The sequence below is a fragment of the Danio aesculapii genome, chromosome 22 (assembly GCF_903798145.1).
Source record: "Danio aesculapii chromosome 22, fDanAes4.1, whole genome shotgun sequence".
Classification (NCBI taxonomy): domain Eukaryota; kingdom Metazoa; phylum Chordata; class Actinopteri; order Cypriniformes; family Danionidae; genus Danio; species Danio aesculapii.
In genome coordinates, this window is record NC_079456.1 from 10,702,188 (window position 1) to 10,717,916 (window position 15,729).

The 15,729-nt window shown below is 39.4% G+C and overlaps 1 long non-coding RNA gene and 1 pseudogene across 1 annotated transcript; one reads left to right on the forward strand and one right to left on the reverse strand.

Moving 5' to 3' along the window:
- Positions 1 to 1,519: 1,519 nt before the first annotated feature.
- The window catches only part of LOC130216419 (gastrula zinc finger protein XlCGF7.1-like), a 62,712-nt pseudogene continuing 48,502 nt past the window's right edge, over positions 1,520 to 15,729 (reverse strand).
- Positions 6,494 to 8,085, forward strand: LOC130216426 (uncharacterized). Its single transcript, XR_008835800.1, has 3 exons — positions 6,494 to 6,759; positions 6,901 to 6,974; positions 7,115 to 8,085. It is a non-coding gene; the product is annotated as an uncharacterized LOC130216426 (long non-coding RNA).

Consider the following 15,729-nt stretch of genomic DNA (forward strand, 5'->3'; position numbering starts at 1 on the left):
TTCTAAAACCCCTTTTCTCTTGTTTATGTTTAGTTAGGGAGTTAGTGTACATTTCTGTTGTTAATTTAATTTTACTTTGTCAGTTTAGACAGTTTTACTCCCTAACTAGCTAGAGGGTACTTTTGTTTGTTGTTATGGCCTTTCCCCCTCCTGAAGTCTATTTTTGCTTCCCAGTTTTGTTTTACTATTGTACATTTCTGGTAATAAATTATTTAACTTGAATTTGGTGTGTTGTCGTGAAGGCAAGGGACTTATCCACACTCACCCCAACCAACATTTAAAACTTTTCACTGTTAATCCCACTCCTAGGCGTTTAACATCAGGGACGTAACATTACTGAAGTCAATTTAATATAGCATATTAATAATCAAATCCAAAAATTATAGTATAATATTGAGAGTTAATTTAATTCTCGCGGCCCACCTGCAGGATCGCTGAGGCCCACTAGTGCTGCGGCCAAATGGTTGAGAATCCCTGTGTTAGTATATGCTCCTTTCTGCCGTTTTCATTTCTGTCAGCTTCACATTTAATTAAATAATTAATAAAACTATTAAGGCTCAGAACATTTTTTTATATTTTGTGCCAAGTAGTTGTGTAATAAGCAGGATAAAATACATCCAGTTGGTTGCTTTCACAGAATAAAGCCCTTCAGGCTTCATGTTAGCTGCCTGTGATAACAACCGGCTAGATGTACTTTATCCCTAGTATTACAGTTCTGTTACATAGTTAAATGGTTTAAATATATGGCTGTGAAAATCTCTTCTCACATTGTAGCTTTTCCAGTGAATTGTAATGTGATCCTTAAAGGGCACCTATGGTAATAAAAATCTACTTTTCAAGCTGTTTGGACAGACATATGTGCATGTATAGTGTATAGACCGTCATATTGGGGTGATATAAACACACCCAGTGCTTTTTTTTTTTAAATTTATCAACATAAAAAACGGTGGACCAATTGGAGCGGTTTTCAAACCGACCGCAACTTTACGTAGGAGAGCGGTCCCTCCGCCCACCAATTTTGATTGACAGGTGCGTCATCATATCCTCGGTTTGTTGATTCACGTCCGCCATTTTCAGCGTGGGTCGAAGCGATATCACTAAAGGAACACCCTACCTCTATTTTTAGATGCAAAGCTCATTGGGCTCAACACAAGATCAATATTCTCCACATTATCGCTCTAACCGGAATTATTGGTTGTATCTTTAGGTAGGTTTGCAAACATGTGTACTTCTCATTGAGTCTACCTTATACTTCAGCCGTTTGCATTTCTCACGATCCCAGAAGCTCCCTGTAATCTTAACTAGCATGCGTTTTAGAATTCTAAACATAGGTTTCTATCAGGGTACACTCAAGTCGACGGCTGGGCGCCGCGGACCGTTGCAGAAACCTATGTTTAGAATTCAAAAATGCGTGGCGCGACGATTCGGGACACTTCTTGTTTCTGCCGCGCCACAGAGTGTCTGGTGTGCCGTGTCGCGGCTTCGAGCGGCGCATTCGGTGCCTTAGTCAAAGTTAACTTTGACATACTTAATCAACAAATCTCATCACAGTATGAACACTTGTACGCTTTTCCTCCAGTGTGGATCCTCTCATGTATTTTCAGATATTCTTGTTACAGTGTGAACACTTGTAAGATTCTTCAGTGTGAACTCTCTGATTCAGTTTCAGATCAGCATCTCTAACAAACGTCTTTCCACAGGAAAAGCACATGTGATTCTTCACACCTTTCTACAGTTGTGTACGTTTAAACTACTCGAATGTCTAAAACAATTCCCACACAAAGAACACATGTAAGGCCTCTCCTTCGTATGAACTCTCAGATGATCCTTCAAGGCATCTAACCTAAAGAAAGCTTTCTCACACTGGTCACAAGGAAACAGCCGTACCCTAGTATGAGTAAGCAGATGTCTTTTAACAGTGTGTGGCTTTCTGAAACTCTTCCCGCATTGATCACATTTGTGTGGCTTTTCTCCAGTGTGTATTGTCACGTGATCCTCAAGACTTCGTTTCTGTTTGAAACAAACTCCACATTGTTCACACGTGTACGGCCTCTCTCCTGTATGAGCCCTTATGTGATTTTTAAGGGTTCCTTTATGTGTGAAACTTTTCCCGCACTGATCACAGGTGTGCGGTTTCTCTCCACTGTGGATTTTCATGTGCACTCTAAGAGATGTTTTATACGTGAAACTCCTCCCGCACTGATCGCACGTGGGCAGCTTCTCTCCGGTGTGGATTTTCATGTGCTCTTTAAGCTTCTCTTTTCGGGTGAAACTCTTTCCGCACTGATCACACGTCTGTGGACTCTCCGCTTTTTTTTCCAGTAACTTACTTTTTGTCTGCGAGAGGCCCGGAGATATATTTCCCAGCTTGGACATGTTGATACTCTTCTGCTTCCCTCGGATTTTCAGTCTCTTTCAGCAAGTCTAAAATAAAAGAGTTTTAATTTCAGTAGAATCATAAATCAAGGACAGAAATGTTACTGTAAAGGAGAAAGTGAAGTGGTTACAAATTTTTAGAGATTGAAAATCAAAGTTTATTTGTCTTTCTAAGTCTGTACACTTTCGTTTCATGAAAAAGAAAAGACAAAATAAATATCGCAAATAAATGGAATGTGATGTAATGATTTACATCTTTCCGATTGGCTACTTCTGCCTGTGGACTGTATATTTAATGAGGGGGAGGGGCTTGCTGCTCAAACAATACACAGACTCTGACGTAAAGCAGCAGCAGCAGCTCCGCGTTTCCTGTGTTTTTAATAGCATTATTGTCCCTCATCAGGTATGAAATGTTGAAATTGTTATCAAAATGTGTTGAATATACATTAAGGATATGAAAGCATCAAGTGTCCTCTATTAGATTAACTTGATAGTGTATATAAATATATAAAGTTTGTATTAACTGTATATGTGTCATATACGCTCTGCACTGTAATTCTAACAGCAAATTGTTAAGAAATTTGTGTTTTTGAAACTAATGAAGACAGCAAAAGTGAATTATTTAATCGGATTATTTAGCCTGACATGCTCGAAGGTATTATAAACCTTTCAAAAAAGTAAATATAATGTGTCCAGTTATCAGAATTAAGGTTCAGTTTAGTTCAGTTCAGTGTGGTTTAAATATCACTGCTGAAAGTCCAAATACTGAACAGCAACATGCATATTACATATACACAAGCTTAAATTAGTTATTTCTAATACTTTATAAATGCATTTATTTTCACTACTTGAAAATGGTCAGCCATTTGAAATATGGTGTAGCTGCAAAAGCCTCCTATTTTTTATTGAATTCAACACATTAACTCATCAACAACATTAAATCAAGTTCTGAGACATGTAAACAACAAAGAAAGATGGTTTTCTAGTTATAAACAAATAATTAAAATGTATCAGAAATGATTCAGGCTCCAATCTGTGTCCATTTCTTGAAAAGTCAACCGCTTAATTGTTTGCTCACATTGTGTTATTAAATCACAGCTCTTTATATTCTGACTACAACCAGTACCACTGACGACTGATAGCTTTACCTTTTAAAACATCGATGACGTATTTCAGCATCACAAATGAAGACCGGGACTAAGCACCAACCTCTTTGTTCTTCAATATCTTCAATTGTCATTCAGTGTGTCCGTGCTTAAATTGTTTTTGTGCTGTGATTTCATGAACACTGTCAACTTCTTCTTTTCGTCTTTTGACGGTTGGCAAACCAACTTACCGTGCATATATCGCCACCCACTGGGAAGGAGGACGAACATAGATCATGATAAATCTGTTTTGAATGTCATCTGCAAGTATTTTTTAACAGTTTGCCGAAAATATTGAGTCTGAACATATTATTACACTTTGAATGTTGAATATTTTCAACCCACACACAATATAGACAACCAATGCCGATATACAGGGCATATACATTGTTGTACAGTCAGAATCAATCATTTTTTGATCCATTAGAGTCAGCTACACAAAAAATAACAAATGCCATCTTCTTGTGTTGTTGACTAAAAAGTAACAATAAATAAATAAATTTTAAAAACGTGCAGTGTACACAACATATCAAGTAAATTTTTCATTAGTTATGATTTATGGTTGTTTACATTTCAAAATATTTCTTATGCATGCCCACCTAATCAGAACCCATCAACTGATTTCCACAGATATCAATTGATGCTAGATAACTACTAGATTGAAGAAAGAAAACAATCATCTCCCTTTTTGTTGGTGAAGTGCGATACAGCGCCGTGCATGTTAGAGTTCTAAAAAAATAGTCGCACACCCCTTGATAGAAAATGCGAAATACCCACCCCCTTGATTCTAAAATGCATGATGCTGATTGGCAATATCTCACACTGTTGCACGCAGTATGTCATTTAAACTCCAAACATTGTGCATTCTTCTAAATGTCAGCAAAATACACATTGATTTCAAGATAACAGTGTTTTGTCAAATATATATCTCTTACCTTAGCGCTGACTGACCATGAAGGCTCATCACCGCAGGGTAAAAATATACTTTACAACCAAAATGTCCCAAATATTGATCACAAAAATATATACACAACTTATTTCAAACAAAAGATTTATGATAAATGTAATGAACTACATCATATTTAAACGAAACCAACTAAAATAACATAAAATCATTACAAAGCATGATTATAATTATTTTATCATGAATTTAAATGATATCTGAAAAGAAAACCAATGAGACATTGTTTATTTGGAAGGAATCACTCTTACTATGGATTACTTATATTATATCATGTTATATGTCATTATATAACCCTGTCCTAAAACTATTCAGTGTTCATTCATTTATTGTCTTTTAGGCTTAGTCCCTTTAATTAATCAGGGGTCGCCACAGCGGAATGAACCGCCAACTTATCCAGCATATGTTTTATGCAACGGATGCCCTTCCGTCTGCAACCCATCACTGGGAGACATCTATACACACTCATTCACACACATACACTACGGACAATTTAGCTTACCCAATTCACCTGTACCGCATGTCTTTGGACTGTGGGGGAAACCCTGAGCAACCAGAGGAAACCCACGCAAACACGGGGGAGAACATGCAAACTCCACACAGAAATGCCAACTGACCCAGCTGAGGGTCAAACCAGCGACATTCTTGGAGTGAGGCGATTGTGCTACCTACTGCACCACCGCTATTCAATGTTAAACTACTCAATGTTAAAATTGCAAGTCACCACAAACATAATAGCTTAATGCTGCTCTTCAAACAAATAACGTGACGGATTGAATCAAGTGAAGGATTAATATTAAAGATGCCAAAACGATAAGCAGAGCAGTGCCATCAAAATAAAGGAAATTAATACTTAATGCATACAAACCCAAAAGCTGTTACACCAATGAGGTGCAAAAAATTATTTCCAGATATACTACTGCAGATATAATTTATTTGGAGTGCATGCGTACACTGCAAAATCAGTGTTCAGTGTTATGTGAGTTACTAGGTTTTACTTTTACTTTCGCTTTACTTCCATCCTGTGGGTTTAATGTTCATTGTGTTGTTTACAAGCTAGAAAGCTGAGAAAAACACTTTACAGTGAAAATTGTTAAGGCAGTTGATGATACAGAACAGCCAAAGTTTTACTTTCACTTTCGCTTTTAAAAAAGCTTCCCCCATACTTTCCCATGTAAATGTATACATTCAATGTAACCAGTCTTCATTCTAGAGCTCTTGTGCTCCTACAATCCAATATATGTTGAATTACACTTTGGATGATGGTTCTTTAATTACAACATTTATTTTTATGATTGCGCAGATAAGCTAATTTACCAAAACCCCTCCCACACTGAGGACAGTGATATAACTTTTCCCCAGTGTGGATCCTCTCATGTATTTTCAAAGACGCTAACCGCTTAAACGTCCTGTCGCAGTGTGAACACTTGTAAGGTTTTTCTCCAGTGTGAGTTCTCTGGTGCAGCTACAGTTCAGCTTTTGTAACAAAGGTCTTTCCGCAATCAACGCACGTTTGATTATTTACAATATTGTGTCTTTTCTGGTGTAGTGCTCATCTCACTGAAACACTTTCCACATGTAGAACAAACTCAAGGCTTCTCTTTTGTATGAACTTTCAGGTGCTTCTTTAGACCGTCTGCCCTTAAAAAAGATTTTCCGCACTGATCGCAGTTGAATGGTCTTTCTCCAGTATGACAGCGCAGATGCAATTTAAAACTCTGCGCATAAGCGAATACCTTCCCGCAGTAGTCACATGTGTGTGGTTTTTCTCCAGTGTGGATCCTCTTATGTACTTTCATATGTCCTGGCTGACTGAAGCCTCTGTCGCAGTGTGAACACTTGAAAGGTTTCTCTCCAGTGTGAACTCTCTGGTGCTGTTTCAGTTCGGCGTCTCTAATAAAAGATTTTCCACAATCAAAGCACAAGTAATCCTTCACCCCACGGTGTCTTTTCAGGTGCGTACTAAAAGCACCAAACTGACAAAAACTCCGTCCACACAAATGTAACCCTGGTGAAATAGTTGAATAATTATTTATAATATTATTCAGAGCAGTATAATCATATTATTATTATATCTACAAGTCTTTATTAATATAATAAGCAAAATAAAATTCATGTATACAAATGTAGTTTAAGGTAAAGTAACAGCCAATTGTAGGAGCGGGTTGTTAGCTCCGCCCCTTCCAGCTTGCCGGCAGAGAGAGACACGGAGCAGAGACGAGACCGGTTATCTGAGCAATAGAGAGGAGTAAACTTGAACAAAAAGGATAGAATACGGTATGTTACGATTCCTAAACTGTTTAAAAGTGTTGGTAGCTGTACTAAATCAAGTTGTACCTGCAAAATAGTTGTTATTTAGCATGATAGTGAGTTTAAGAGTGTGTTGAAGTCAGACCGCATGTTGCATTGCGTTTACAGTGCACTGACGCCATTTTGAAATCGCGTGTGTGTGAAAAGGCCATAGAGAGATAAAGGCATTGTGAATTTGACAGGTATTTTATTATAATATCTCATTTTATAGTATTCATGTGCATGTATGTGTTTTATTTGTTCCATGTGTTGTATATTTTGTATGTTTTTTAACTTATTTTGAACACATTAAACTTATTTATATATTCTGGTCTGTGATCAGGCCAGGTTTTTTTCTGAGGAGATTTTCCCGGTTTCCCTGGATTCTTTGTATTGATGGCGAGCCTCCCACGTCGACCTGGAAAGTCGTGAAGTACCCAAATTTTCAGTTTATCCTCCTTTCACCGGATAAAGTAAGAATATACCAAAAAGTTATTTCCTTTAATGGACTGGGATTCCGAACACAGCTGTAAGGACTGATTTTCTTGACAGAAAAAACAGAACTTGAACTTAATTGAACTGAGTTCACTGATTTCAGTGTGAACAACCATACTGATTTATTTGTGTTATTTTTATGGTTTCTTTTGGTTTTACTTGAACTCATTTATTGTGATTTTGTTTTTGATTTATGACAATTGTAAAGTGGGTGCACCCTGGGGACCATGTGTAAATAGTTTTGTATTTCTAAGGTAATTATTGTTTTCTGAGAAAAATATAAGGAAAGAGAAAAAAACATACAATCCAAAGTAAAAGTATTTTTATATTTAAAACATACCTTTTGTGTCTGGTTATTGCTCAGTTACACCCCCACCTCCTTTTACTTACCTTGAAGTCTTCTGATTATATTGTCTGGTCCAATATTACATAAATTCAGTACACCCGTTACAAATGTGGCGAGCCAGCCAGGAGGTGGCGCTGTAGCTGAGTAATAATTTTTATATAAGCAACTAAAATATAATCTTTTGACATTCAACTTAGGAAAAAATATATATAATAAATATCTAACTAAATATGGATATAGTTGAGGCAGAGAACATTAAAATTCCAAACTCCCTGATTATCAGTGGCTTGACTAACACAGAGCATGATGAAGAATTAATGGACATACTGAAAAGATATGGTTCTTTTTCAAGAACTTTTGTCATCAGTGACAGAGAATCAGCATTCTATCAGAACACAATAATTGAGTATAACAGTGGTCAAGCCTTGCAGTCTCTTGAATCCCAGCTGCCTTATACTCACCAGTCATCAAGTGATCCAGAAATCACTTACCATGTGAAGGCACTGTCTAGCATCTTCACCCAGGAAATGGGAAGTAATGTTACTAAATCCTATATTCAGGAATTAAAAGAAATAGCAAAGCTGAGTGGAACTAATTTTGAGGCAGTCTTAAATCAGGTGCTAACTCAAATGAGTTCAGAGCTTACCTCAGTGTCCACTGATTTTGCAGATGGAGATGCAAACCAAAATGAACCATCTCAAGCACTTCCTGATCAGAGTGTTGAGACAGCCTCTGTGAAGACAAGTCAGGTAGAAGGACCACAGTCACAGGATACGCCCATAAAATCTAACCCACCGTCCCCACTTACACATCAACAGATGCTTAATCCACCAGAAGTCCAGAAGCTTATAGTTGAACATGTAGTAAGAAGTGGTGATGTGGCTGGCCAAGGGCCTATGCAAACTAGGCTTCGAGCCTTCTCTGGTAGGAGTCCCAGGCCCAATAGTGAGGCTGACTATGACACATGGCGCTCCAGTGTTGAGTTTCTTCTAAAAGATCCTAGCATGTCTGACTTGCATGTGTCTAGGAAGATGGTGGACAGTCTCTTGCCACCTGCAGCTGATGTTATTAAACATCTACGCCCTGATGCTCCATCTTCTGTTTATCTTCAATTACTAGATTCAGCTTTTGGTATTGTTGAGGATGGAGATGAGCTCCTTGCAAGATTTATGAACACGCTGCAGGATGCTGGTGAGAAACCCTCAACTTATCTGTATAGATTACAAACAGCCTTGAGTGTAACTATCAAAAGAGGTGGTATTATGCCTGACGAATCAGACCGATATCTTCTCAGACAATTTTGTAGAGGCTGTTGGGACAATGACTTAATTACTGATCTGCAGCTTGAGCAAAAACGTGACCATCCTCTTTCCTTTGCAAAACTTCTGCTGATGTTACGCACAGAAGAGGATAAACACACAGCTAAGGTTGATCGTATGAAAAAACATCTTGGGTCTGCTAAACAAAAAGCACTGATGCACTCTCAAAGAACATGGGTTTCTGCTGAGTTGGAGCAGAAAGAGGCTTCAGGTGCGGTTTCAAGTGCAACTGAAACACAAGAGCTCAAGAAACAAATAGTCAAGCTCCAAAGTCAGTTATCCAGTCTTATGGCCAAGCCTAAACCTCAAAAGAAATTGCCAGTACGAGAAGCAGTAGGCAGCCAGGGCAAAGACAAGAATCAAACTGCTGCTACCGTTAGAGCAAATTCAGTCAGTAAGAAGTCAACAGACAGGCCAAGACCAGGATACTGTTTTGTATGCGGGGAAGATGGCCATGTAGCTGCTTCATGCACTTCCGAACCCAACCCTGTTCTTGTCGCTACAAAGCGTAAGCTGCTGAGAGAGAAGCAGCTGCAGTGGGACTCTCAGAACTCCACCCTTAGCCCTCATTTAAACTAAAGCCAGCCCGTGTTGAGGGACAGACGGGGGCTGAATTCAAATCAGATTGTCCCACTTCTAAACGTGTCTCAAACAAATGTCAATCTTCTAGAATGTCAAATGCTACACTTCCAAAAGGGTTAGTTGGTGCTAGATGCATTGCAGAAATCAGCATAGCTGGTGAAATGTGTCAGTGTTTATTGGATACGGGGTCACAAGTTACAACAGTCCCCAAATCCTTTTATGAGCAACATCTTTCTGTGTATCCCATTAACCCCATAAATGACATCTTGGAAGTAGAAGGAGCCAATGGCATTTCTGTCCCATATGAAGGCTATATTGAAGTTACTATCGCTTTTCCAGAGGAGTTCCTGGGGGTGAGTGTTGAAGTACCTACCATCGCATTAGTAGTGCCTGATGTGAAATCCCATGATCAGTCTATGGTCCTAATTGGCACGAACACATTGGATGTTCTTTATGAGCAGAATTTGAAGATAAATCCTCCAACTTACCAACCATCTGCATTTGGTTACAGAGTGGTTTTGCGCACACTGGAGGCAAGGCGGAAACAAAACACAAGTGGTATCCTTGGTTGTGTACGATTAAAAGGCAATGTACCTGAGGTCATGTCTGCAGGACAGACTGTAGTTGTGGAAGGTTCCGTTGAAGTGCCTTCTGGAGTTGACAAGTGTGTGGTAGTGGAGCAACCATTTAACTCATCCTTACCTGGTGGGGTGTTTGTTAAAAGATGTTTATTAACCGTTCCAAAAAGCCAGCATTGCTATCTTCCAGTGGTGCTTACAAATGAAACTGAACATCAAATAACCATTCCACCAAGGTGTACTATTGCTGAACTTCATGTGGTTGACTCAGTACTCTCTCAACCAAATGCCACCTTTGAGGATGAACACTTATCTGTGCAAGAGCTTGATTTTTCCTCAAATTTTGGTGAATCCCCACTACCCCAAGGGTGGAAAGATCGCATCACCAAAAGGCTCAGAGAAATGCCTGAAGTTTTCAGTCATCATGACTTAGACTTTGGTCGCACTCAAAAAGTGAAACATCGCATACAGTTAAATGATGAAACTCCTTTTAAGCAAAGAGCACGGCCTATCCACCCACATGATGTTGAGGCAGTCCGTCAGCATCTTCGTGATCTCCTTGCCAGTGGAGTCATTCGAGAGTCACAGTCACCCTTTTCTTCACCCATAGTGGTAGTAAGGAAGAAGAATGGGGAAGTAAGGCTGTGTATTGACTATCGAAAACTGAATCTTCAGACAGTGAAAGATGCGTATGCTCTGCCAAATCTTGAGGAGGCTTTCTCTGCTCTGACAGGGTCAAGATGGTTTTCCGTGCTTGATTTAAAATCTGGGTACTACCAGATAGAGGTTGAGGAGTCAGACAAATTTAAAACCGCTTTTGTCTGCCCACTGGGGTTCTGGGAATTCAATCGTATGCCCCAGGGTGTGACCAACGCACCAAGTACTTTCCAAAGATTGATGGAGAAGTGTATGGGAGATATTAATCTTAAACAAGTACTGGTCTTTTTGGACGATCTGATAATATTCTCAGACACTCTTGAGGAGCACGAAAGACGTCTGTTGAATGTTCTATCTCGCCTAAAGGAATACGGGCTGAAACTGTCTCTGGAGAAATGTAAATTCTTTCAAACTTCTGTCCGTTATTTAGGCCATATTGTGTCAGAACGTGGAGTGGAAACAGATCCAGAAAAGATACAAGCCTTAAAAACCTGGCCGAGTCCCAAGAATCTAAAAGAACTGAGGTCATTTCTTGGTTTTTCCGGCTACTATCGCCGATTTATTAAAGATTATTCCAAGATTGTGAAGCCACTCAATGATCTTACATCAGGATACCCACCATTAAGGAAGAGCATTAAAAAGAGTGACAAGAAGGGTCAGTACCATAACCCTAAGGAACCATTTGGAGGTCGTTGGACATCCCTTTGCGAGGAAGCTTTTCAGTCCATCATCAAAAAGCTAACTAGTGCACCAGTACTGGGTTTCGCTGACCCCAAGCTCCCTTATTTTCTCCATACAGATGCTAGTGCCAAAGGGTTAGGAGCTGCACTGTATCAGAACCAAGATGGACAGTTACGTGCTATTGCATTTGCAAGCAGAGGACTGTCATACAGTGAATCTAGGTATCCAGCACATAAACTAGAGTTTCTTGCTCTTAAATGGGCAGTTGCTGAAAAGTTTAGTGACTATCTTTATGGTAGTCAATTCACTGTCATTACTGACAGCAACCCTCTTACACATGTTCTTACCACTGCAAGGTTGGATGCTACTAGCTATCGTTGGCTTGCAGCCCTTTCCACTTTTTCATTTACACTGCAGTATAGGGCAGGCAAGTTGAATGTTGATGCTGATAGTCTTTCAAGGCGACCTCAGGATCCATCACCAGAAAGTCATATGAACCAAAAGGAACGAGAGAGGATCCAGCAGTTCATACAACATCAACTGGCAAATGCAGAAGATTCTGTCTATGTCACAAGTGAAGTCATCCAAGCTATCTGTGAGAAGCACTTTGTTAGGTTTTCAGCTGACGCTGAGCCAGGCATTGCTCTTTTAAACTCCCTGTCACTGTGTTCATGTTCCATACCAGACTGTTATGAACAAGAAAGTAGCTCAGATGGGTCAGTCGATCTATTGCACCTTTCAAAAGATCTTGGTGACAAACAAAGGGCCGATCCAGTTCTTCGAGAGGTGATATCACACTTGGAGTCAGGAGAAAAACCATCACCTGCAGTAAGGAAGGAACTTCTTTGTCTTCCGTACTACTTGAAGGAGTGGAACCGCCTTGAGTTAAAGGACGGAGTTCTCTACAGGAAACGGAGAGATAAGGATTCCATTACTTACCAGCTAATACTTCCAGAAGCACTAAGATCCTCTGTGTTGAGTAGTTTGCATGATAGTATGGGTCACATGGGGATTGAAAGGACGTTGGATCTGGTTAGAACACGATTCTTTTGGCCAAAAATGGCTGCCGATGTAGAACAGAAAATCAAGACATGTGGTCGTTGTGTGCGAAGAAAGTCTCACCCTCAAAAGGCAGCGGCCTTGGTTAACATCCAGGCCACCCGACCACTACAACTAGTCTGTATGGACTATCTCTCGATAGAACCTGACCGCAGCAACACAAGGACATCTTGGTGATCACAGATTTTTTCACTAAGTATGCTGTGGCTATCCCTACACCAAATCAAAAGGCAAGAACCGTAGCAAAGTGTCTCTGGGAAAACTTTATTGTGCACTATGGGTTCCCAGAACGCTTACATAGTGACCAGGGCCCAGACTTTGAGTCACGCACAATCAAAGAGCTTTGTGACATATCTGGCATCAAGAAAATTCGAACAACACCTTACCATCCAAGGGGAAATCCTGTCGAACGCTTCAACAGAACCCTGCTGGACATGCTTGGCACATTAGAAAAGAAAGATAAAGTTCATTGGAAGGATTTTGTTAAGCCGTTGGTTCACGCATATAATTGCACGAAGCATGAAGTGACAGGATTCACCCCTTATGAGTTGATGTTCGGGCGCCAACCTAGGTTGCCTGTAGACCTTGCTTTTGGTTTACCATATCATGATCACCCAAAAACATCCCATTCTGAATATGTAAAACATCTAAAGTCACATCTGGAAGAGAGCTATTTGCTTGCATCTAGTAAAGCATTAAAGAATGCTGAGAGGAATAAAATCAGATTTGACAAACTTGTGACAAACTCATCCTTGGAAGTCAATGACCGTGTGTTGGTGAGGAACGTTCGGTTACGAGGTAAACACAAGTTAGCAGACAAGTGGGAGTCCGAGGTGTATGTAGTAGTGAAACGAGCAGGTGACTTGCCCGTGTATACTGTTCGTCCTGAAACAAAGGATAGCCCTCTCCGTACACTTCATAGGGACCTTCTGCTTCCTTGTGGATTTTTACCAGCTTCAGAAATTTCAAGCCACCCATTAACCAAACCTCCCTCTAAACCTAGGACACGGAGAAACCCTGGCAAAGAACCATCTGATGATGACAACATCTCTGATCCAGAGGATGAATATCCTAATGGTCATCATGATACTCTCCCAGAAATGGAAACTGTACGGTTTTCTACAGTCCATAACATACACAAATCAAAGGGAACTTCAAATGTTTCTTTGAATACAGATTCAGTTAATCTAAAGCCTTCAGAAGGTAACAATACACCATACTTACCTGTTGATACTCCAAAAGATTACTCACATGTTGACACTCCAGCTGACAATTCCTTTGCCAATGTTCCCGATACATACTCACCTGATAATGCTCCAGAGGAATACTTACCTGCTGATATTTCAGTTGACGATTCACCTGTTAATGATCCACATGACACTGTGAAAGGTCACACACCTGAAGAGGAAACAGAGACTTACATACCTGTTGAAGGTGGAGATAAAGAGGAAGTGGAGGAAAGTACTGCAATATCAGATGTTTCTGTGGAGAAGGAACAGCCCAAAGCTGAGAGAGGACATAATCCAAATGTACCACTCAGACGCTCAAGTAGACAAAGAGAGGAACCTAACAGACTTAACTATCTTCAACTCGGGAATCCCCTTTCTTATGTTGTCCAGTCTCTTTTTCAGGGGTTAAGCTCTGCCATTGTTAGCTCCCTAAATGGTGTTGAAAGTCCCGGTGCCCTTTCCAACTTACCTGATGCCTCATTGAATGTAGTGACTAATCAGCCACTCAGAGCATGCAAAGGGACTTGCATGATTTCAGGGGGGGAAAGTGTAACCCTGGTGAAATAGTTGAATAATTATTTATAATATTATTCAGAGCAGTATAATCATATTATTATTATATCTACAAGTCTTTATTAATATAATAAGCAAAATAAAATTCATGTATACAAATGTAGTTTAAGGTAAAGTAACAGCCAATTGTAGGAGCGGGTTGTTAGCTCCGCCCCTTCCAGCTTGCCGGCAGAGAGAGACACGGAGCAGAGACGAGACCGGTTATCTGAGCAATAGAGAGGAGTAAACTTGAACAAAAAGGATAGAATACGGTATGTTACGATTCCTAAACTGTTTAAAAGTGTTGGTAGCTGTACTAAATCAAGTTGTACCTGCAAAATAGTTGTTATTTAGCATGATAGTGAGTTTAAGAGTGTGTTGAAGTCAGACCGCATGTTGCATTGCGTTTACAGTGCACTGACGCCATTTTGAAATCGCGTGTGTGTGAAAAGGCCATAGAGAGATAAAGGCATTGTGAATTTGACAGGTATTTTATTATAATATCTCATTTTATAGTATTCATGTGCATGTATGTGTTTTATTTGTTCCATGTGTTGTATATTTTGTATGTTTTTTAACTTATTTTGAACACATTAAACTTATTTATATATTCTGGTCTGTGATCAGGCCAGGTTTTTTTCTGAGGAGATTTTCCCGGTTTCCCTGGATTCTTTGTATTGATGGCGAGCCTCCCACGTCGACCTGGAAAGTCGTGAAGTACCCAAATTTTCAGTTTATCCTCCTTTCACCGGATAAAGTAAGAATATACCAAAAAGTTATTTCCTTTAATGGACTGGGATTCCGAACACAGCTGTAAGGACTGATTTTCTTGACAGAAAAAACAGAACTTGAACTTAATTGAACTGAGTTCACTGATTTCAGTGTGAACAACCATACTGATTTATTTGTGTTATTTTTATGGTTTCTTTTGGTTTTACTTGAACTCATTTATTGTGATTTTGTTTTTGATTTATGACAATTGTAAAGTGGGTGCACCCTGGGGACCATGTGTAAATAGTTTTGTATTTCTAAGGTAATTATTGTTTTCTGAGAAAAATATAAGGAAAGAGAAAAAAACATACAATCCAAAGTAAAAGTATTTTTATATTTAAAACATACCTTTTGTGTCTGGTTATTGCTCAGTTACACCCCCACCTCCTTTTACTTACCTTGAAGTCTTCTGATTATATTGTCTGGTCCAATATTACATAAATTCAGTACACCCGTTACACAAAGAACACACATAAGTCTTCTCCTTGGTATGAATTTTCAAGTGGGTCCTTAAGGAATCTACACCGGTAAATGCTTTATTACACTGATCACAGTTATATGGTCTTGCTCCAGAATGACAAAGGAGATGTATTTTAAGACTTTTTGCATATCTTTAACTCTTCCCACATTGATCACATGAATATGGCTTCTTTCCAGAGTGGATCATCATGTGGCCCCTAAGGCCCACC